Source organism: Nomascus leucogenys, chromosome 8 (assembly GCF_006542625.1).
Source record: "Nomascus leucogenys isolate Asia chromosome 8, Asia_NLE_v1, whole genome shotgun sequence".
Classification (NCBI taxonomy): domain Eukaryota; kingdom Metazoa; phylum Chordata; class Mammalia; order Primates; family Hylobatidae; genus Nomascus; species Nomascus leucogenys.
Window position 1 is genome coordinate 11,716,343 of NC_044388.1, and position 25,092 is coordinate 11,741,434.

The 25,092-nt window shown below is 36.3% G+C and overlaps 1 protein-coding gene and 1 pseudogene across 1 annotated transcript in view; one reads left to right on the top strand and one right to left on the bottom strand.

Annotated features, from left to right (window-relative positions):
- MRPS22 (mitochondrial ribosomal protein S22) overlaps positions 1-25,092 on the bottom strand; it is a 338,889-nt gene that overhangs the window by 261,796 nt on the left and 52,001 nt on the right. The window lies entirely within an intron of this gene.
- Positions 3,244-3,964, top strand: LOC105740120 (annotated as a pseudogene).

Genomic DNA, 25,092 nt, shown 5'->3' on the forward strand with positions numbered 1-25,092 from the left:
ACTGAGTGGAAGAGGATATTTTCAATAGATGTGTCCAACAAATAACTCATATCCAAAATATATAAATAACTCCTACATATTAAAAAGAAAAAGGCAACTCAGTAGAATTTAATGACATAAATGATATAAATAATATATAATGATTTTTTTTGAGACAGGGTCTCACCATGTAGCCCAGGCTGGTTTCAAACTCCTGGCCTTAAGCAATCCTCCCAAGGCCTCAGCCTCCTGGCACTTCATAAGAGTGCCTGAAATTAAACACATGTAAGGGTGTGCTGTTTCATTAGTCATCAGAGTTATGTAAATTAAAATGCAATTAGTTACTACTACTTGCCCACCCATGGACCATAATGGCTAAAATGTAAAAGATAAACAATACCATGCATCAGTGACAATGTGAAGCAATTAGAATTCTTACACCCTGTTAGTGAAAATATAAATTGGTACAACAACTTTGGAAAACTGCTTGGCAGTATCTACAAAAGCTGAACATCACACATTCTATAACCCAACAATTGCACTCCTGGGTATACACCCAACAGAAAGGCTTACAAATGTGCCTCGAAAGACATGTACGAAGAAATGTGTAACAGCACTACTTACAATAGCTCAAAAAGTAAAATGCAAATGTCTACCAACAAAAGAATAAAAAACTGAATTGTGATACAGAGTTACAGTGACAATAGTCCCTCCATGTCCACACCTAGTAGATGCCTAAAACTGTGGATACTACTGAATCCTAAATATACTATGCATGAATTTCTTTTTCCTCCTCAATTTCACAGATAGAAGATTCGTTCTTACTGTAGATCTTGGCAACCTCAGCAGACAATTTTTTCTTTCCTTATTAAGTTGAGAAATTGCACCTTTCACTTAACGGAAGTACTTTCAGCTTCTCTTTGGCATGTCTGAATTACCAGCATCACTATTCTTGCTATTATTAAGTAAAATAAGGGTTACTTGAACACAAGCACTGTGATACCGTAACAGTCTATCTGACAACCTGCTAACCTAGAGAGTTACTAAGTGAATAATGAGAAGGTAGTATATACAGCATGGATATGCTGGAGAAAGGGAGGATTCACGTCCCAGCCAGGACAAAGCAGATAGTGCGAGATTTCATTATGCTAATCAGAACTGCATGCAATTTAAAACTTAAGCATTGTTTATTTCTGGCATTCTCCACTTAATATTTTTGAACCACAGTTGACCCTGGTAACTGAAACTGCAGAAAGCAAAACCACAGTTAAGAGAGGACTATTATAATACTAGTCAGCAATGAAAATATATTAACTACTACTTCACCCAACAATATGGACGACTCTTCAACATATGTTGAGCAAAATAAGCCAGACATAAAAAGAAAATACATACTGAATGATTTCATTTATAAAAAATTCAAAAACAGGCAAAACTAATTATGGTGATAAAAGTCAGTATACTGATTATCTTCAAGGAGGAGTTAGCATCTGTAAAGGGGATTTGGGGTGTTGCTGGTAATGTCATGGTTCTTATTCTGGAGGATGGTTACATGAGTATGTTCACATTATAAAAATTCATAAGGGACTTCCGGTTTCAGCTTTGATGTTTAGTGCTTGGAAGCTGTCACTTCCATCCTCACAACAACAAAAAATGCTGAACAAACTAAAAATCAACAACCTTCTTAGACCCATCAGAGAATTGAGGTCACAGGGCAAACTGCTACCTGAAAAACTGGAGAAACGGGTGAATACAGAGAATCACAGCTTACCAGAAGCTACTAGAGCCAGGAATTGATAGGAACACTTAAATGGGAATTGAAAGATTGCTGGAAGCTGAGTGTGGACTACCTTGGGGGTTAAATACTCCCAGGGTGGGGGGTTCAACTTTGGAGAGGACCACACTTCCCTGAGTTCTATTTAAAGAAGCCCCACCTGGGTGAAACTCTAATGAAAATCCTCTCATGCTCATGGCAGGGGGTCGGGGTGGGGGGCTAACAATCTGAAATATGCCCAGGGGTAAAGTAGCCTTTTAGAAATACTCCCAGAGTTGTTCTTCTCTGTTCTCCAGCGACAGCAGCCTGCCCTCAGGGGAAACGATATAACCAGAGCCTAACCAGCATGAGGGAAGGAAAATACCCAACTCCAGTCCTCTCTAGGCTTCCTGTCTCACTTAAGGAAGGAATACAATATCTGAGGTACACTTGTGAATGTCAGAGCCCAGGAGCTCACACCCATTAAAAGACTGAGACCTAACCATAGAAGTATTGAATATGTCCCCTCCCCATATAATTCTACAATCTATAACATCAACAGCATTCCTATCTAATAACAGGAGATTACAGCTGAAAGAACTGCAAAGCTCAGATTCTACTTAAGAAAGAATTTCTAGGGAAACTCAAAAGCAGGAAAGACACTAACAAGGACACTGGTGGAATCTGAAGCACCTATAGCAAAGTTGAAGGATATAAGGTTAATGTTTTTTAAAAGTCCATAGCTTTCCTATATATCAGCAATGAACAACTGAAATTTGAAATTAAAAACATGATACTCTTTACATCAGCATGAAAAATGAAATATTTAGGTATAAGTCTAACAAAATACGTACAAGATCTATGAGGAAAACTACAAAACTCTGATGAAAGAAATTGAAGATCTTTTAAAAATAAATAGGTGTTCCATGTTCATGGATAGAAAGACACCATTATCAGGTGTCAGTTCTTCCCAACCTGATCTATAGTTTCAACACAATCCCAATCAAAATCCCAGCAGGTTATTCTATGAATATCAACAAAATGATTTTAAGGTTTATATGCAAAGGCAAAAGACCCAGAATAGCCAACACAATGTGGAAGAAAAACAAAGTCCAAGGAGTAACACTAACTTCAAGGACTTACTATGCAGCTACAGCAATCAAAACAGTGTGGCATTGGTAAAAGAACAGACACATGAATCAATGGAACAGAAAGGAGAGCCCAGAAATAAACCCACATAATATATTCAACTCATCTTTGACAAAGAAACAAAGAAACAAGAGGAATTCAATGGAGAAAGGACAGTCTTTTCAGCAGATAGTGCTGCAATAACCAGACATCTACAAATAAAAAAAAATTGATCTGGAATGATATGGCAGTGCCATGGAGCCTCAGTTGGTCTCACATAGCTAGTCTCCTGCTGTCCCTGCCGGCAGACCACTCTGTCTCCTACAGGGCATGCATGTGCAGGATCAGGGGATATGCGTGATCAGTGGCTGCAGCCTAGAAAGATGGCAGAGCAAGAGCAAAGAAAAAAATTCCCTTTGATTCCAGAATATCTCCTGAAAAAGATGAAGGCTTTTCAAGCCCTCAAAGCCATCCAGGCAAAGTAGGCCCTTCTGGTAAAGAATGAGCAGAGGAAAGGAAGAAGGCTCAGGTTTAAGCGACTGGAATTGGTCCTACATGATTCCTAGAGGCAGAAATGTGACAGGGTGCATCTCCTATGACTAGAAGTGAAGCCTCATGCCTTAGAATTGCCAGATACACTTTTCTTGGCCTCTGTTGTATACATCCAAAGGATTAATGGGGTGAGTTCACTGGTGCAGAGGAACACTGCAAGAGTTCTGAAGATTTTCTGTGGTGTCTGTCAAAGTCACTCCCCAGAGCCTAAAAGTGGAAACTTATGTGACCTGGGGATTTCCAAATCTGAAGTCTGTCTGGGAAGTCATTTTGAAACGTGTACAAGCCAAGGTTAAGAATAAGACCATCCCTCCCTCAGACAACATAGTGACTAAGGAGCACCTGGGGAGGTTTGGTGTCATTTGCTTGGAAGACCTCTGTCATGAAATGGTCTTCCCTGGGAAGAATTTCCAAGAGATCTCATGGTTCTTGTGCCCTTTCTACCTCTCAATGGCCCATCATGCTACCAATAACGGAATGGACTTCAAGGATATGGGCTCACCTGGCTATCAGGGTGAACACATCAATCAGTTCATCCTCCAACTGAAATAGACCCAGAATTTCTGAAAACGCAGTGCATTGGAAGCACATTTTTTTTGTTTTTTGAAATTATCAAATATCTTGAGAGATTATTTTCTGCTCTGTCTTCAAAAACCGGAAGGGAAGGGCTAGACAAAAGATAGTAGGTTGTGTGCATGGCAGTCACCTCTCATCACAGTTCAGTTCCAAGGAAAATTTTCAGTGTTTTCCAAGTTGGCTGTGGCCTCCTCTGAAATCAGCACATGCCATGAAGGAAGGAGTCTTGCTTTGTCTCATCTTCTACCCTAGGGTTTAATGTTGGTGAGTAAATAACTCAAGCATTTGTACAAGGACCCCTAAAACTCCTGCAGCAGTGGACCAAGCCCAGGAGCATACTTACAGCTGGGGAGTCCTAGGGCCTTATTTTGAAAAGACTTGAAATACAATTAGGAAGGCAAGCACAAAAGCATGTGTTCACTTGTCTCTGCTGTGAGTCCATGTTCCAACTTTTCAGTCATGGCTTTGAGACCTCTCAGACTTGCCTGGCTCTAAGTCTATCTGGTGGCTTTTTAATCCTAGCCTGCAACTGGCTTAGTCCTTTTTGCTGGCTCAGGATTTGAGAATGGAGGGTCCCTTCACCAGGAAAACATGCATATACTCAAAATGTTGCTTGCAGTTTTAGGATGTTCATAACCCCTTCTCCTCAGGGACCTTATATAAGGCAGTCCTGCTCTTATCAGAATTGGTCACCCAGGCTTTGATCTTGCTAGTCTCTGGTTACCAAGATAGCTTTTTCTCTTCACAGTGGCATGTTGTGTTACCCTCTGCACCATCTATAATACTGGGAAATGCCCACCATTATTCCCCCTAGGCTTCAGGATGGAATTTTGGTTTCCCTGATGATTATCCTTCTCCTTAAAACACAGATCTGGAAGGAATGAATCATTTTCTTGGTTTGCATAGATGAAATTAGCTCTATTTGGCTTCCTAGGCCCCAAGCAGGCAGCTTAATTGACCTTTTCCTTGCATATTCTGGACTCCAGAAGCATTGCCCTCTGTCTTGCTGGTAATGATATAGTAGTCCAGCAGCAGAGCTTCCAGGGATTTTAATCCTGAAAAAGGGGTCTGATACTGCTTGTATTTTTTTGACCAATATCCACCTCTATTAAATGGGCCTTCCCTCTATTCCATTCACTTAGTTGCCTCTGCTTGCCATCAGAGCAACTGGTGAGGATATGCCAAATCTAGATTAAACTTGAAAATATGGTTGACCATTGTGTTTCCTCGTCCTTTCAGATCAGCTTGCTGCAATTTTGATTCATGGAGCCCTCAAATATAGCTGTGAAATTAAGTTAGAGGTATAACAATGCCTTAAAATGTGCCAGGTTATGAGGTAATTAGGTTGGTTGGCTCCAGAGTTAAACTGCCAGGAATAGATGTTATTCTTATACTGTAAAATACTATGAAATCAGATTACTTTCAAATGATGTATCACAAAGTCATGGGATTGGGGGGAAACAGTTGTGAGTATGGAAGCCCAGGGCTTACATCACAGCTCTGTCTTGGTTTATTAAGAGACAAGGTCTCACTCCACTGTCTAGGCTAGAGTGCAGGGGCATGATCATTTCCCAGCTTGTCTTATACTAAATATGAGAACAATGTTTCCACTCTCGCCTGTAAAATGGAGCTAATATCCTCTAGTCTGTCTGCCTTACTTGGTGGTTAAATGGATTAAGCAAAATAATAGTTTGTAATTTATAATTCTATATAAATAAAAGAGGTTATCGTTTTTAAAAATCTACCAAGCCATGAAAAGACATGGAGGAAACCTAAATGCATATTGCTAAGTAAAAGAAGCCAGTCTGAGGAGGCTACATACTGTATGATTCCAACTATATGACACTCTGGAAAAGGCACACTATAAAAACAGTAAAAATATCAATTGTTGCCAAGGGGAAGGGAAAGGAGAGAGAGATGAACAATTGGAGCACAGTGGATTTTTAGAGCAATGAAACTATTCCAAACAATACTGTAATGGTAAATATATGACATTGTGCATTTGTCAAAACCCATAGAACTGCACAACAAAGAGTGAACCCTAATGTAAAAAATAAACTTCAGTTAATAATCTATCAATAATGGTTTATCAATTGTAACAAGTGTACCACATTAAAGCAAGATGTTCACAATAGGGGAAACTCTGAAGGGAGGGTAGATACGGGAACTCTGTACTATCTGCATAATTGTTCTATAAACCTATAATATTCCTTAAAAAATTAAGTCTACTAATATCAAAAAATTAAAAAAGTAAAATCAAAACAGATGTCAGATTAAAATTTAAAATTTTTCAACTAAAGTTGGGAAGAAGAGGGGTAAAAAAATGGCCAGTAGTAGAAGTACATTAATTTCCTTTTCTTTAATAGCTGGTGAAAAAAAAAAGCAGTTAAAGTAAACAAATAAATAAATAAAGTTATAAATATATCTAAAAGCACTAAGATAAATGTCAATTATGACAATACAACCTGCTAGAAATCACACCTATATAATAGGAGAGGAAGAAGAGGATGTGGGGGGGAAAAAAGAATAATTTCATCATTGCTCATAGTGGAAAACGAATAGATACTATCTACTGAAATAGATGACTAAAACTATTATATAAAATAATAACTATAACCAGAACAAAATTACAAACTTTTTTTAATTCTTAAAGAACTCCAATGAATAAAGAAAAATAAGCAGATCACATCGTGAAATTTTTTTAACATAACATGTCAGAACTAGGTCCAAATATATTGTTAGCAACCTAAGTAAACAGGCTAAACTCACCTATTTAAAACAAAAAGACATTTAGATTGGATCCTAAACCCAAATGCAACTCTTGTTTTATATTTAAGAGTCACCTCAAGTCAAAATAATTCAAAAGGGCTAAAAAATAAAATAAGCAATGGTATACCAAGTGGAAAAAAAAACAAAAAACAAGATATCAATTTATTGTACAACCAACTTTAATTCACAGCAAAAGTATTAAATTAAAAAAAGAAGACTCCTTCACAATGTAGAAAAGTGTAGTTCACAATGTTGATTTAACCAGTACAAATATCTATGCATCAAAAAATACACTATCAATGTTAATAAAATAAAACCTTCAAGAGAAACAGAAACACATTAGAAGCTGAAGATTTTATTCATTTTTACACTTTGTTTTCATGATAGAGCACGAAAAATAATTAAGAATATAAAAGACATTAAAAACATGATGAAGAAAATCTAATTAACGTATATCAAACAACGTATCTGAAAATAGATAATCTTCCTTCTTTTCACACATACTTGTCGATTCTCAAAAACTGAACAAATGTTGGGCCTAAAAATATTTTTTAAGTGCCAAAATCTAACAATAAAACAAAATACAATCTGCCACAATGCATTTAAACTAGAAATTAATGACATGATCAGAAAATAAAAACCCCTACTCCCATGAGGATACATGTAAGAACTTTTAAGAGACAACGTAAGCAGTGCTCAGAGGAAAATTCACAACCTTAAATATTTATCTTAATAAATAAGCAAGAATAAAAATAAATAATGAAGCATCAAACTCAAGAAGTTAAAATTAATTGAAACATAGAAGGGCAGGTGCGGTGGCTCACACCTGCAATCCCAGCACTTTGGGAGGCCAAGGCGGGTGGATCACGAGGTCAGGAGATGGAGACCATCCTGGCCAACACAGTCAAACCCCGTCTCTACTAAAAATACAAAAAATTAGCTGGGCGCGGTGGTAGGCACCTGTAGTCCCAGCTACTCAGGAGGCTGAGGCAGAAGAATGGCGTGAACCCGGGAGGCGGAGCTTGTAGTGAGCCGAGATCGCGCCACTGCACTCCAGCCTGGGCGACACAGCGAGACTCCATCTCAAAAAAAAAAGAAAGAAACATAGAAAATAGTAGTATAAAAAATCTAAAAGCTGACTGAAAAAATAAAAGCTCTCAATGGCACTTAGGTATCAGGCACTGCAATAGATGCTTTATGAATATTAATATTTTAATTTTATCTTTTATTGATACATAATAGATGTAAATATTTAGGGGATACATGTGATAATTTAAAAATGGATATAATTTGTAAAGATCAAATCAGTGTAATTGTAATATCCATTCTGTTTAATATTTGTCTTTATGCTTTAAACATTCAAATTATTCTCTTCTAGCTATTTTGAAATATATGATTGATTATTGTAAGCTATAGTCACCATACTGATCTGTCAAACACTAGGTCTGATTTCTTCTATCAAACTATATACATACATACCCATTAATCAACCTCTCCTCATCCCCTCCTTCTCTACACCCTTTCCAGCCTCTAGTAACCACCAATCTACTCTCTATCATAAAAGAATCACTTTTTAAAACTCCCACATATGAGTTAGAAGATGCGATATTTGTTTTTCTCTGTCTGGCTTACTTCAGTTAACATAATAACTATCCATAGTCCCATTCCATATTGCTGCAAATGATAGGATTTCATTATTTTTATGGCTGAATAATATTCCCCTATGTATACATACTACATTGTCTTTATCCATCCTCCATTGATGAGTACTGCTATAGATGCTTTGTGAATATTAATTATTTTAATTTTATTTTTACTCCATATTTTGGCTATTATGAATAGTGCTGCAATAAACATAGGAGTGCAAATATCTCCAATATATTTGTTTCCTTTCTTTTGGATATATACCCAGTAGTGGAACTGCTGGATCATATAGCAGTTCTTAGTTTTTTGAGGAACCTCCATACAGTTTTCCATAGTGGCTGCATCAATATATATTCACAAAAACAGTGTATGAGGGTCCCTATTATTCAAATACTCAACAACATTTCTTATTCCCTATTTTTTTATAAAAGCCATTTTAACTGGGGTGAGGTGATATCTCATTGTGATTTTGATTTGCATTACCCTGATGATTAATGATGTCGAACATTTTTCATGAACTCGTTGGCCATTGGTATGTCTTCTTTTGAGAAATGCCTATTCATTTCTTTGCCTACTTTGTAATGAGTTTTTTTAACTCATGAGTTGTTTGAGTTCCTTGTATATTCTGAATATTTGTCCCTTGTCAGATAAATAGTTTGCAATATTTTCTCCCATTCAATGGGTTGTCTCTTCACTCTACTGGTTGTTTCCTTTGCTGTGCAAATGCTTCTTAGTTTCATAGAGCGCCATTTGTCTATTTTTGTTTTTGTCACCTGTTCTCTTGAGGTCTTGGCCATAAGATCTTTGCCTAGACCAATGTCCTAAAATATTTTCCCTGTTTTCTTCTAGTAGTTTTACAGTTTCAGATCTTACAATTAAGTATTTAATCTATCTTAAGTTGACGTTTTATATGATGAAATATAGGGGTCCAGTTTCATTCTTCTGCAAATACATGTCAGATTTTCCCAGGACCATTTTTTGAAGAAAGTGTCCTCTCCTCAGTGTATGTTCTTGGTTGCCTTTGTCAAAAATCCATTAGCTGTAAATACGTTAATTTATTTCTGGGTTCTCTATTCTGTTCCATTGGTCTATGTGTCTGTCTTTATACCTATACAATGCTATTTCGGTTACTATAGACTTGTATGTATTTATAAGTTAGGTAGTGTGATGCCTCCAACTTTGTTCTTTTTGCTCAGGATTGCTTTGGCTATTCAAGATATTTTTTGGTTCTATACAAATTTTAGGATTTTTTTCTATTTCTGTGAAAAATGACATTAGTATTTTGATAGAGAACACACTGAATCTGTAGATTGCTTTGGGCAGTATGGTCATTTTAGCAATATCAATTCTTCTAATCCATGAGCATGGAATGTCTTTCCATTTGTTTCTGTCCTCTTCAATTTCTTTCATTAATTTTTATAGTTTTCCTAGTAGAGGTCTTTCACCTCTTGCTGAGAATGGGGTGTTAAAGTCCCCCACTGTTATTGTATTGCAGTCTTTCTCTTTAGATCCAATACTATCTGCTTTATGAATCTGGGTGCTCCAGTGTTAGGTGCATAGATACCTGGAATTTTCACTTCCTCCTGCTGGATTGATCCCTTTATCATTATATAATACCTCTTTTGTCCTTTTTTAATGTTCTTAACTTGAAGTCTGTTTCATCTGATACAAGTATAGTGACTCCTGCTTGCTGTTGGTTTCTGTTTGCATGGAATATCTTTTTTTTTTTTTTTTAGACAGAGTTTCACTCTTGTTGCCCAGGCTGGAGTACAATGGTGCAATCTCAGGTCACCGAAACCTCCGCCTCCCAGGTTCAAGCAATTCTCCTGCCTCAGCCTCCCAAGCTGGGATTACAGGCATGCACCACCACGCTCGGCTAATTTTGTATTTTTAGTAGAGATGGGGTTTCTCTATATCGAGGCTGGTCTCAAACTCCCGACCTCAGGTGATCTGCCCACCTCGGCCTCCCAAAGTGCTGGGATTACAGGCGTGAGCCACTGCACCCGGCCGAAATATCTTTTTGAATGCCTTTACTGTTAGTTTATATGTGTCTTTATAGGTATAAAGATGAGTTTCTTGTAGACAGCATATAGTTGGGCCATGGGTTTGGTCTTGTTTTTGTTTTCATTTGTTCTGCCATTCAGCCAATCTATACCTTTTAAGTAGGAAGTTTAATCCATTTACATTCAAAGTTATTGATATATGATGACCTACTCCTGTCATTTTACCAATTGACAATTTGGTTGTTTCATATATCCTTTGTCCCTTTCTTTCTCTCTTAATTGTTTATCATTGTGGTTTGGTGGTTTCCTATATTAGTAAATTTGAATTCTTTCTCTTCCTTATTTGTATGACTGTTCCACCAGCTGACTGTATCCTTTCATGGGTTTTCATGGTGGTAATATCATCTTTTCACTTCCAGGTGCAGAAATCTCTTAAGCATTTCTTGTATGACCAGTCTAATGGTGATAAATTCCCTCAGCCGTTGCTTGTCTGGGAAAGACTTTATTTCTCCTTCATTTATGAATGATATCTTTGCTGAGTATAAATTTTCTCAGCTGACAGGTTTTTTTTTCTTTCATCATTTTAAATATATCATTTCATTCTCTTCCGGCCTATAAGCTTTCTACTGAGATCTGCTGTTAGTCTGGTATGAGTTCCTTTATAAGTAAATAAATACTTTTCTCTTGCTAATTTTAGGATTATCGCTTTTACTTTTGATAGTTTGACTACAAAGTACCATGGAGAACACCTTTTTGAATTGCACCTATTTGGATATCTCTGAGCTTCCTGTATCTGGATGTCTAAATCTCTTGCTAGACTTGGTACATTTTCAACTATTTTCTCATTATATAGGTTTTTCTAACACTTTTATCAACTCTTGACCTTTTGGGATTCCAAAAGTCAAATACTTGGTTTCTTTATGTGTTCCATTCAGTCTGGGCACATAAAAATGTGTGGCAGCTTGGCTGCTGGTCGCAATAGAGTCACTGCTGGTTGCCCACACCATGGCCCTGGCAGCAGCAGCCTTCTGTGACAGTGGCTGCAGGTAGAGGATGTCGGTGGGGCTCCAGGAATATGGAGATGCAGGCTTTGTTGGACCCCAGGGCAGGGTGCAGTTTGTTCAGGCCTGGGCTCTCAAAATGGCACCTTGCTGTAGCGGCCTAAAACTCAGTGGTGTCTGAGAAGCATGAGTTACTTCTCTGGAGCAGTGCTGTTGTAGATCTCCAGGCAGCTCCCTATTTCAATTTCAGGACCCATGATGATCAAAGGGCTTTCCTGTGGCTAGGATTGCAGGAGTCTGCAGTGAGGACGGGGGGATCTCTCATTTACTCTTTCCTCATATTGAGTAGCCTCTCTGGGCTCCCAGCCAATCCTGGTTAGGCAGGCTGCCTCACTTCCCACCTCTTTGCTGCTTTAGGTGCTTCCTGTCACTTATCTGTTGGATTCTAGCAATTTTTTTAAAATGATCTATACAAAATGTGGTTATCTACTCACTATTTTGTTTCTTTGTGGAGAAGGTGAGTACAAGGCCCTTCTAGTCAGCTATCTTCAAGCTCCTCCCTTCAGTCAAATGTTAATTTTGACTTGTCATTGTACTATGAGGAAATTTCCCCCTCTCCCTCTTTATCCATTCATATATCCATCCATTATCAATATGTACTCATGTATTCTTATTTTGTTCACTGAATTTATGACTCTCATTATTTTGATGCTAAATTTTTTCCAGATTTGGCTGATGGGAGCCTCTTCAAGCTGTTCCTTTTGTCTTTTTGACAGATCCCCATCATTTTTGGAAGGAAGCACTTCCTTACTTTCTAAGCTCATCTTATATCTTAACTGCCCCAGTTTTACAAGTAGCCATTCCTCTGAGGAGTCCGTTTCTTAGTGAAGATAACTATGCCAAATATGGTACCTTTAATTGCCATGAACCACTGCCTTCTCATTCAACTTCTTCCTTTTCATATTTGTCTCCTTTCTTCCATAGTGACAATCCTGGTTTCCAACAATATTAATATATTTACCAATAGGTTCAATCATACAGCACACAAAATACTTTAGGAATTGATATACTCGCACCATTTCAACAAACGTTCTAAGAAGGATCAAGATTTATTTACATTTTTCCCTACTGACTCAGGGTCTATAGTTACAATACAGTGCTCAAAATTTATTTGGATTAGTACTTCTGATCCCTTCTGTGTGGTTATTCTATTTATTAGAAATATAGTTATATTCATTTGTTTTTATGTATATTCAGTTTTAGCCCTTTTTCCTCTGATGCTTGTTGATTTTTTTCTTGAATTTTTAAACATCAAGAATGAATTTTGACTTTTGACAAATACATTTTCTGGGTCTGTGAGGACTATATAATTTTTTTCATTAATCTATTAATATGATTTCACAATATTGATTTCACCTCCTATTCTTGGAATAATCCCATTTGGTCATGGTGCATTATTTTTTCATGTGTAATAGAATTGTTTGCCAATATTTTATTTAGGATTTTGAGTTCATACTGAACTCTGTCTCCAATACTTTTAATGAAATTTTTGTCATGTTTTTGTGTCGATATTGTAATGCTTTTTGTAAATAATTGGGAAGCTTTTTAATCCGTGCACTACAACAGTTGAAACTGCATTTGAATAATTCATTTGTTAGAGATCTGGGAAATTCTGTAAAACTGTCTGGACCCGGTACTTTTAGCATGACAAATCTGGTGTTTTATAATTGGTCTATTTATATTTTCTTCTTGTTCTAGAGTCAATTCTAATAAGTTACCTCTTCCAAGAAAATGACTATTTTTATCCAGCTTGTATTGATAACATTTACTTTTCCAAGTAAAGGCATCCTTATGACTGTATTTATTACTTATGGACCTGTAATCATTTTTTCTTTATAATCTCTTAATTTCTTTAATTGTATTTGTTCCTTTTTTACTTGATTAATTGTGTTAACTTGTATTCAAATTGCCTGGATTAAAATCTCAGCTCTGCCAATTACTAGTTATGTGCCTTCATGAAAGACTCTGTGTCTCATTTAGAAGATAATAACCAGTTGAGCACGGTGGCTTACGCCTGTAATCCCAACACTTTGGGAGGCTGAGGTGGGTGGATCACGAGGTCAAGAGATGGAGACCATCCTGGCCAACACGGTGAAACCCCATCTCTACTGAAAATACCAAAATTAGCTAGTCGTGGTGGCACGCACCTGTAGTCTCAGCTACTCCAGAGGCTGAGGCAGGAGAATTGCTTGAACCCGGGAGGTGGACGTTGCAGTGAGCCAAGATCGTGCCACTGCACTCCAGCCTGGCAACAGAGCAAGATTCCATCCAAAAAGAAAAAAAGAAGAAGAAGATAATAACCCTCAAAGAGTTGTGATGATTAAACAAACTACTGTTCATAGACTTCCAGTTCCAGAATGGTGATATAGTAGTAGCACGCTGGCTTCACTCTCTTTCACAGAAACCCCAAAACAAATATACAGCACTGAAATTATAGCCAGCAACTTCCCAAAGCTCAAATATAGAGTAAATCAGTTTCCAGGGCCATAGAGAAGTTAAAAAAAAAAACTCTGAGAAGACGGTAAGAGAATCCGATTTCCATATCCATGACACCCCTTCCCCCAATCTGACCAGCACCAAGCACATGAAAAATATTCCCCTGACTCATGGTTTCCACCCTGGAAAAAGTCAGATCTAGGTGGACAACAAACTTCCCTGCCATCCTGAGATCTTGAGATACCTGGCAGGAGACCTGTCCCTACCTCAACCCACAGGAGGCATAGAAAGTACCCAAAGGGAGAAATATCCCTAAGGTCAGATAGAGATAAGGGAGGAGGTAGGACTACCACCCCCAGCCCTGAAAACTCTGTCCTGTAACTTGGCTAAATGAGGTGCCAAATCAGAGTGGTTGCTCAGCAGCATCCCTCTGTACAAGGTTCATTCTATAGGTTTCCTGGACACAAAACCATAGCCAGTCATCCCATACTACTGGAATTTTTCCTTTGGGACCTCCTCCACTGGGAATTGGTGGCACTCAGACAGTCTACTAGAACCAAGGTAAACCTGGGCTTTAGACACCATTCAATAACCAATTCCAAAAGGAGGCCATGACCTAGAAAAAGAAAGAATGAAAGAAAAGAAAAGAAAATCAGTAGGTAAATTACAAAGAATCTCTAAGCAAATATACCCAACAAAAACCAAAACAAGCCAGACAGAGAAGACTAGAATAAATAACTAATTCTTCAATGCAAAGACGCAGATGCACATCCACAAGAAACAATAGCAAAGAGGGAAATGTGACCTCCCCAAGTGAACAAAGCAAGGAAACAATGACTGACCCTAACAAGAGGGCAATTTGTACACTCTTTGACCAAGAATTCAAAATAACAGTTCTAAGGAAGCTCAGTGATCTCCAAGACAACACAGAAGAGCAATTAAGAAATTTATCAAAGAACTTTAGCAAAGAGATCGAAATAATGAAAAAAATCAAACAAAAATCTTAAAACTGAGAAAAATATACTTGCTGCAAAAGATTTATCAAATGTTCTCAACAACAGGATGGATCAAGTAGACGAAAGAATCAGGGAGCTTGAAGATATCTAAAAATTAATATTGTTCAAGGGGGAGTTCAGCAAGAGCAAGGAGTAGAAAACTTATTAAAAAAAAAAAACACAGAAAACTTTCCAAAATTTGAGAAAGAGATAAATATCCAGATACAGGAACACCAAAATAGCTGACTCAAATAAGACTATCCCCAAGGCATACAGTAATCAAATTTTCAAAGGTCAAGAACAAAGAGAAGATCCTAAAAGCAGCAGAAGAAAAGAAGCACATAACATCTAAAGGAGCTCCAATTTGTTTGGCAACAGACTTTTCAATAGAAACCAAACAAGCTGAGGGAATGGGTGATGGCACAACATTTTCAAAGTGCTAAAAGAAAACAACTGCTATCTAAGCATACTGTCTCCAGCAAAGCCATTCTTCAAATATGAAGCAGAGATAAAATCTTTCTCAGAGTAACAAATACTGACAGAATTCACAACCATCAGACCCATCTTACAAGAAATGGTAAAGAGTTCTTCAATATGAAAGAAAAAGAAAACACTAATGTGCAACAAGAAAACACCTGAAGGTACAAAGCCCACTGGTAAAATTAAATACATAGGCCAGGCATGGTGGCTCACACCTATAATCCCAGTACTTTGGGAGGCCGAGGTGGGCAGATTACCTGAGGTCAGGAGTTCAAGACCAGCCTGACCAACATGGAGAAACCCCATCTCTAATAAAATAAAAAAAATTAGCCAGATGTGGTCGTGAATGCCTGTAATCCCAGCTACTCAGGAGGCTGCGGCAGGAGAATCACTTGAAACTGGGAGCCAGAGGTCTGAGATCGCACCATTGCACTCCAGCCCAGGCAATAAAAGTGAAACTCCATCTCAAAAAAATAAATTAATTAATTAAATACATAGATGAACCCAGACTACTCTGATATTGTAATTGTCATGTGCAATCCACTCATAACTCTAGTATGAAACCCAAAACTCAAACCTATCAAAAATAGTAATAGCTACAGCAACCTGTTAAGGGATAGGCAACCTAAAAATATGTAAGTTAGACAACAAAAAGTCAAAATGTGGGGGGGTGGGTAGTTAATGTATAGAGTTTTAAAAATTTGTTTCCTTATTGGTTTCTATTCTTTTCTTTGTAATATACAATAAGTTGTAATCTATTTAAAATAACATCTTATATCTACAAGACTTTTTTGTAAGTCTTATGGTAACCACAATGCAGAAACCTATAATACATTTACTAAAAATATGGCACATTATAATCAAACTGCCTAAAGTCAAAAACAAAGATCAAATCCTAAAAACAGCAAGTAAAAAATGCCTAGTCACCTATAAAGGAAACCACCATGAAACTGACAGTGGATTTCTTAGCAGAAACCTTACAGCCCAGAAAAGAATGGGATAATATACTCAAAGTACTGAAAGACAAAAAAAACTGCCAAAGAAGAACACTATATCCAGCGATCTGAGCTTTCAAAAATAAAAGAGAAATAAAATCTTTTCTGGATAAGCAAATGCTGAGGGAAATTGTTACCACTAGACTGGCACTACAAGAAATGGTCAAGAGAGTCCTAAACCTGGAAGCAAAACAATGACATATATAATCATAAAAACACATAAAATTACAAAACTTGCTGATAAAGAGACAAACGACTTAAATGGCACCCCTCCAAAAATATGCCAGACCATAATGACAAATGATAAGAGAAAAAGGGAAAAAGAACATATAAAACAACCAAAAAACAATTAACAATATGACAGGAACACAGCCTCAATAATAACACTGAATGTAAAACTAATTAAATTCTCTGCTTAAAAGATATAGAATGGCTGCTTAGAAGAAATGCACCTTACAGTAAAAACACATGCAGACTGAAGGTAAAGGCATTCAAAAAGATATTCCATGCAAACAGAAACCAACAGCAAACAGGAGTCGCTATACTTGTATCAGATGAAACAGACTTCAAGTTAAGAACATTTAAAAAGGACAAAAGAGGTATTATATAATGATAAAGGGATCAAGCCAGCAGGAGGAAGTGAAAATTCCAGATATCTATGCACCTAACACTGGAGCACCCAGATTCATAAAGCAAATAGTATTGGATCTAAAGAGAAAGATAGACTGCAATACAATAACAGTGGGGGACTTTAACACCCCATTCTCAGCAGGAGGTGAAAGACCTCTACTAGGAAAACTACAAAAAGTTGATGAAAGAAATTGAAGAGGACAGAAACAAATGGAAAGACATTCCATGCTCATGGATTAGAAGAATTGATATTGCTAAAATGACCATACTGCCCAAAGCAATCTACAGATTCAATGTGTTCCCTATCAAAATACCAATGTCATTTTTCACAGAAATAGAAAAAAATCCTAAAATTTGTATAGAACCAAAAAATATCTTGAATAGCCAAAGCAATCCTGAGCAGAAAGAACAAAGTGGAGGCATCACACTATCCAACTTATAAATACATACAAGTCTATAGTAACCAAAATAGCATTGTATAGGTATAAAGACAGACACATAGACCAATGGAATAGAATAGAGAACCCAGAAATAAATTAACATATTTACAGCTAACGGATTTTTGACAAAGGCAACCAAGAACATACACTGAGGAAAAGACACCTTCTTCAAAAAATGGTCCTGGGAAAATCTGACATTTATTTGCAGAAGAATGAAACTGGACCCCTATATTTTATCATATAAAATATTAATTTGTCCGGGCATGGTGGCCCATGCCTGTAATCCCAGCACTTTGGGAGGCCAAAGAGGGCGGATCACCTGAGGTCAGAAGTTCGAGACCAACCTGGCCAACATGGCAAAACCCTGTCTCTATTAAAAGTACAAAAAAAATTAGCCGGGCACTGTGGCAGGTGCCTGTAATCCCAGCTACTCAGGAGGCTGAGGCAGGAGAATTGCTTCAACCCAGGAGGTGGAGGTTGCAGTGAGCCAATATTGCACCACTGCACTCCAGCCTGGGCGACAAGAGCAAGACTCCATCAAAAAAAAATCAACCCAAGATAGTTTAAATACTTAATCATAAGAACTGAAACTGCAAAACTACTAGAAGAAAACAGGGAAAATATTTTAGGACATTGGTCTAGGCAAAGATCTTATGGCCAAGACCTCAGAAGAACAGGCCACAAAAACAAAAATAGACAAATGGCGCTCTATGAAACTAAAAAGCTTTTGCACAGCAAAGGAAATAACCAACAGAGTGAAGAGACAACCCACTGAATGGGAGAAAATATTGCAAACTATTCATCTGACAAGGGACTAATATCCAGAATATACAAGGAACTCAACCAACTCATCAGTAAAATAATAATAATAATAATCTCATTAAAAAGTAGGCAAAGGACATGAACAGACATTCCTCAAAAGACAACATACCAATGGCCAACGGGTTTATACAAAATGCTCAACATCACTAATCATCATGGTAATGCAAATCAAATTACTTATCACAAAAGAAGACATTAAGAAAGGATAAAAGGAAGAGAATAGGAAATGACTAGAAAACAAGCAACAAATAGCAGTAGTAAGTTCTTACTTACCAATAATAACACAATGTAAGTGGACTCAATGCTCTAATTAAAAGGCATAGAGTGACTGAATGGATAAAGAAACAAGACCCAAATATATGGTGCCTACAAGAAACCCACTTCACCTATAAAGGCACAGAAAAGATCTGAACAGACATCTCACCAAATATATACAGACAGCAAATAAGCATGTGAAGAGATGCTCAACATTTTTTTTTTGAGACAGAGTCTCACTCTGTTACTCTTTCTGGAGTGCAGTGCCATAATCATGGCTCACTGTGGCCTTGACCTTCCAGGCTCAAGTGATTCTCCCACTTCAGCCTCCTAAGTAGCTGGGACCACAGTATGTACCACTATACCCAGCTAATTATTTTATTTTTTGTAGAGGCGGGGCCTTGATATGGATATTCAACATTATATATCATTAAGAAATTACAAATTGACAATAATGAAATACCACTACACATCCATTAATATGGGGAAAATATAAAACACTGACAACACCAAATGCTGGTGAATATGTGGAGCCACAGAAACTCTTATTCATTGCTGTTACAGATACCTTGGAAAACAGATTGCCAGTGTCTTACAAAACCACATATACTCTTATCATAAAATCTAGCAATCGCATTCAGTATTTGCCCAAAGGAGTTAAAAGCTTAAGTCTGTACAACAATCTGTACGTGAATGTTTATAACAGCTTTATTTACAATGGACAAAAACTGGAAGTGACCAAGATGTCCTTCAGTAGGTGAATGGATAAACTCTGAAACATCTATAAAGCATATTATTCAGTACTAAGAAGAAATGAGCTATCAAGCCATGAGAAGACACAAAGGGGCCCTTAAATGCATATTACTAAATGAAAGCAACCATAGTGAAAAAGCTACATACTGTTTGATTCCAACTATATGACATTCTAGAAAAGGCAACATTATAGAGACAGTAAAAAGATCAGAGGTTTAGGGGAGGACAGGTGAACAGGCAGAGCACAGAGAATTTTTAGGGCAATGAAATTATTCTGTATAATGCTATAATGATGGATATATGTCATTATATATTTGTCAATACCCATAGAATATATGACACCAAGAGTGAATCCTAATGCAAACTATGGACTTTAGCTAATGACTGCACGTCAATGTAGGTTCGTTAATTATAAAAAACGTAACACTCTGGTATAGGATGTTGATAGTCGGGTAGGCTATACATGCCTGGGCATTGAGGGCATATAAGAACTCTACTTTTCACTCAGTTTTGCTATGAATCTAAAAATGCTCTTAAAATGAAGTCTATTATTTTATAAATGCTATAAATATATTTTTTCATTTGTTCTCTTAACTTCCTTAAAAGGCATAAGATTACATAATATAATCATTATAACACTGTTTTATTGGATTTATAACAAATATAAACATAGATGAGAGTATAGAACAAAGAAGAAAAAACCTATAATAGAGCACAGTTTCCATATATTACTGGAATTAAGTTAATATTAATCCTAAATAAATTGTGATCCCTAGATTCCAACAACTTTAGAAAATACTTCAAAATAAAATTATTTAAAAATCAAGATAAAAAAATAACACACTAAAAGACATTTAACACAAAAAAGTCAAGGAGTAACAGAGGAACAAAAAAGGCAGAACACCGAGAACAAATATCAAAATGGCAATGTTAATTCACCATATCAGTAATTACCATATATATGAATGGTCTAAACATTCCCATCAAAAGTTAGAAATGGTTAAACTGCATAAAAACTTAAAATCCAACTACATGCTGTCTACAAGAGATACATTTAAGATTCAAAGAACAAATGGATTGAAATGGTAAGATATATATCATGTAAACAGTAGCCACAAGACAGCCAGAATGGCTCTATTAATCTTGGGGCAGGGGGGAAGTAGACTTTAAAATGAGAATTATTATTAGCAGAAAAGACAAACAACTCATAATGATAAAAAGGAAGTTCAATAAATTGAGATAATGTAATAATTATAAATGTACATTCTCCTAACAACATAGCTCTAAATTACATAAAGCAAAAACTGACAGAATTTTAAAAAGAAATAGGCAACTCAACAATTATAATTGAAGATGTTAATACTCCACTCTCAAAAACTGACAACAATTAGAAAGCCATTAAAAATAGAGAACACTTGAACAGCACTATCAACCAACTCAACCTGACATATATAGAACATTCCATCCAATAACTGCAAAACATGCATTCTTTTAAAGCATATATGAAACATTCTCCAGGATAAAACAAGTCCCAACAGCCTAAAAAGACTGAAATCATACTAAATGTGTTCCCTGAATGCAACAGAATCAGTTGCATTCTGATGCAACTGATTGCATCAGAATTATGTGCTGGGAAATATCCAAATATTTTGAAAACACAGTGCTAGGAAATTTCCAAATATTTTGAAATTAAGCAGTAAACTTCTAAATAACCCATGAATCAAAGAAAACCCCACGAAGAAAATTGGAAAATACTTTGAATTAAATAAAAACAAAATTTAAAGGATTATAATATTACAAACAACTTTATGCCAAAGTTAGATATCTTAGATGAAATAAACAAATTACTAGAAAGATATCAATTACCAAAGCTGACGCAAATAGAATGTCTGAATATGTCTTTAAAAAGTTTTCTTTTAAACTGAAATACCTATTTAAAATCTTCCCACAGAGAAAATTAAAGGCCCAGATAACTTCATTAGTAAATTCCATCAAATATTTAAGGAAATAATACCAATAATATCAAGTCTTCACAAATTTCAGAAAATAGAAAAGGATAAAACACTACTCATTGCACGAAGTCAGTATTACTCTCATAGCAAATAAAAAATATCAAAGCCAGATGAAGACATGACAAGAAAAGAATGCTAAAACCCAGTATGGCTCATGAACAAAGATGCAAAAATCCTTAATAAAATATTAGAAAATTAAATGCAGCAACATATAGGAAGGATTTATATACCATGAACGGTGGGATTTATCCAAAAAATACAAGTTGGTAAAATATCCAAAAACTAGTTAATGTAATACATACAGCATATTAATAAAATAAGGAACAAAAACTATACAATATACTCAATAGATTCAGAAGGAAGAAAGCATTTGACAAAATCCAGTACCCATTCATGATATAAACTCTCCATAGCCTAAGTATAGAAGGCAACTTTATTAACCTAATAAAGGACATCTAAGGCAAGGCATGGTGGTGCACACCTGTAATTCTGGCACTTTGGGAGGCCAAGGCAGGTGGATATCTTGAGCTCAGGAGTTCAAGAGCCTGAGCAACATGACAAAACCCCATCTCTACAAAAAATACAAAAATTAGCTGGGCATGGTGGCACATGCCTGTAGTCCCAGCTACTTGGGAGGTGGGAGTATTGTTTGAGCCCAGGAGGCTGAGGCTGCAGTAGGCCAAGATCATGCCACTGCACTACAGTCTGGGTGACAGAGTGAGACCCTATCTCAAAACAAAACAAAAGACATCTAAGAAAACATAGTAAATATCATACTTAATGGTGAAAGGAGGAATGGTGCTTTCCTCCCTAAGATCGGAAAAAAGGCAAGGATTCCACTATCAATACTTCTACTCAACATTTTACTGGACATTCAAGGAAGTGCAGAAAGAAAAGAAAAAGAAGTTAAAGGCATCTAGATTGGAAAATGAGAAGTAAAACTATATTTATTCTCAAATGATAAAACATTATATGTTGAAAATCCCAAGGAATCTACCAAAAAAATTCCAGAACTAATAATAAGTTTAGCAAGGTTGTACGATACAAGATCAAAATTGAAAAATCAACTGTATTTTCATATACTGGCAATGTTCTGAAAATGAAATTAGAAAACAATTCTATTCATAATACCATAAAAAGAATAAAATACTTAGGAATAAATTTAACAAAATAAGTACAAGACTTGTACACTGAAAACAACAAAACATTGTTGAGAGATATTACAGAAGATTTAAATAAATGGAAAATATTCCATATTCATGATTGAAAGACTCAATATTGTCAAGAAGGCAATTCTTGCCAAATTGATCTATAAAATCAGTACAGTTCTTATCAAAATCCAGTAGGTATCTTGTAGAAACTGACAAGCTGATCCTAAAATTCACATGGAAATGCAAAACACCCAGAATTACTATAATAATTTTTTAAAAGAATGACAAAGTTGGCTGGGTGCAGTGGCTCACACCTGTAATCCCAGCACTTTGGGAGGCCGAGGTGGGTGGATCACCTGAGGTCAGTAGTTCAAGACCAGCCTGGCTAACATGGTGAAACCCTGTCTCTACAAAAATACAAAATTTAGCCGGGTGTGGTCGTGGGTGCCTGTAATCACAGCTACTTGGGAGGCTGAGGCAGGAGAATTGCTTGAACCCAGGAGGCGGAAGTTGCAGTGAGTCGAGATTGCACCACGGTACTCCAGCCTAAGTGACAGAGCGAGACTCCATCTCAAAAAAAAAAGAATTGCAAAGTTGACTTTCATTACTAAATTTCAACTCTTGCTCTAAAGATACAGTAATCAATACAGGGTGGTACTGTCCCAAGAATATAGATGAAAGAAACTGAACTGTGAGTCCAAAAATAAATCTTGGCATTTATGGTCAATTTATTTTTCACAAAAGAGCTAAGTGCCAACTCAACCTAACATATATAGAACAGTCAATCCAATGACTGATGAATACACATGCTTTTAAAGTAAAAATGGAACATTCTCTAGGATAAACTATACGTGAGGCCAATGTATCCATTCAATGTAAAAAGGATAGTCTTTTTAACAACGGGGTATACACCTTCAAAAAATAAACTTAAATTATTACTTCACACCATACACAAAAAAATTAACTCAAAATGGATCTTACACCTAGACCAAAACTGTTAATTTCTAGGAAAAAAAAGAAAATCTTCATGAGCTTAGTTAGACAAAGTTCTTAGATATAACATCAAAAACACAATCTATTATTTAAATATTTTAAACTTCATCAAAATGTAAAACCTTTGCACTTCAGAAGTCAACAATAAAAAAAAATGCAATGAAGAAAGGATTTCCTGTTTAATAAATAGCACTAGGAGAACTGGTTAGCCATATGCAGAAAATTGAAACTGGACCACTTTCTGACACCATATACAAAAATTAACTCAAAATGGATTAAAGACTTAAATGTAAAACCCCAAACTATAAAAACCCTAGAAGAAAATCTAGGCAATATCATTCAGGACATAGGTATGGGCAAAGATTTCATGACAAAAACACCAAATGCCATTACAACAAACCAAAAACTGACGAATGAGATTTAATCAAACTAAAGAGCTTCTGCACTGCAAAAGAAACTATCATCAGAGTGAAGAAGAGACAACCTACAGAATGGGAGAAAATTTCTGCAATCAATCCATCTCGCAAAGCTCTAATATCTAGAATCTACAAGGAACTTAGACAAATTTACAAAAAAAAAACATTAAAAAGTGGGCAAAGGACATGAACAGACACTTCTCAAAAGAAGACATACATGTGGCCAACAAACATGAAAAAAAATCAACATCACTAATTATTAGAGAAATGCAAATCAAAATCACAATGAGATACCATCTCACACCAGTCAAAATGGCTATTATTAAAAAGTCAAAAAACAATAGATGCTGGTGAGGTTGTGGAGAAAAAAGAATGCTTTTACACTGTTGCTGGGAGAGTAAATTAGTTCAACCATTGTGAAAGACAATGTGGCAATTCCTCAAAGACCTGGAGGCAGAAATACCATTTGACCCAGCAATCCCATTACTGGGTATATACCCAAAGGAATATAAATTATTCTATTATAAAGATACATGCACACATATGTTCATTGCAGCACTATTCACAATACCAAAGACCTAAATGCTCATCAATGGGCGTCAATGTGCTTTATCCAATGACAGACTTAATAAAGAAAATACGATACATATACTCCACAGAATACTATGCAGCCGTAAAAAGGAACGAGATCATGACCTTTGCAGGGACATGGATGGAGTTGGAAGCCATCATCCTCAGTAAACTCATGCAAAAACAGAAAACCAAATATTGCATGTTCTCGCTTATAAGTAGGAGCTGAATGATGAGATCACATGGACACATGGGCAGTATCTTCACCAAAGCCTAGAACAAGAAAAAGATGCCACTTTCCCACTATTATTTAACACTGTACTGAAGGTAATGGCCAATCGAATTAGATAAGAGATAGAAACTGAGGTATAAAACTTTAAAAGAAAATATTCTCATTGCAGACCATATAATTGTAAAACCTAGAAAATAACTGAAAAAATAAGAGAATTTCATGAGACAGCTGAATACAAAATTAATACACAGAAATCACTGGCTTTCAGTTATAACACAAAAGCTCTAAAGTTTGATTTCAGCCTATGTGTTTGGTAAAAATCTGCTACTTAGCTTCAGCTTCAGCCTCAGCCTTTGAAAGCCAAATAGCCAAATAGCTACTTTAATAGTCAGTTTTGGCACCCTTAAAATAGTAAGGGATTAATGACGTTGTGTTCACACCAGCCAT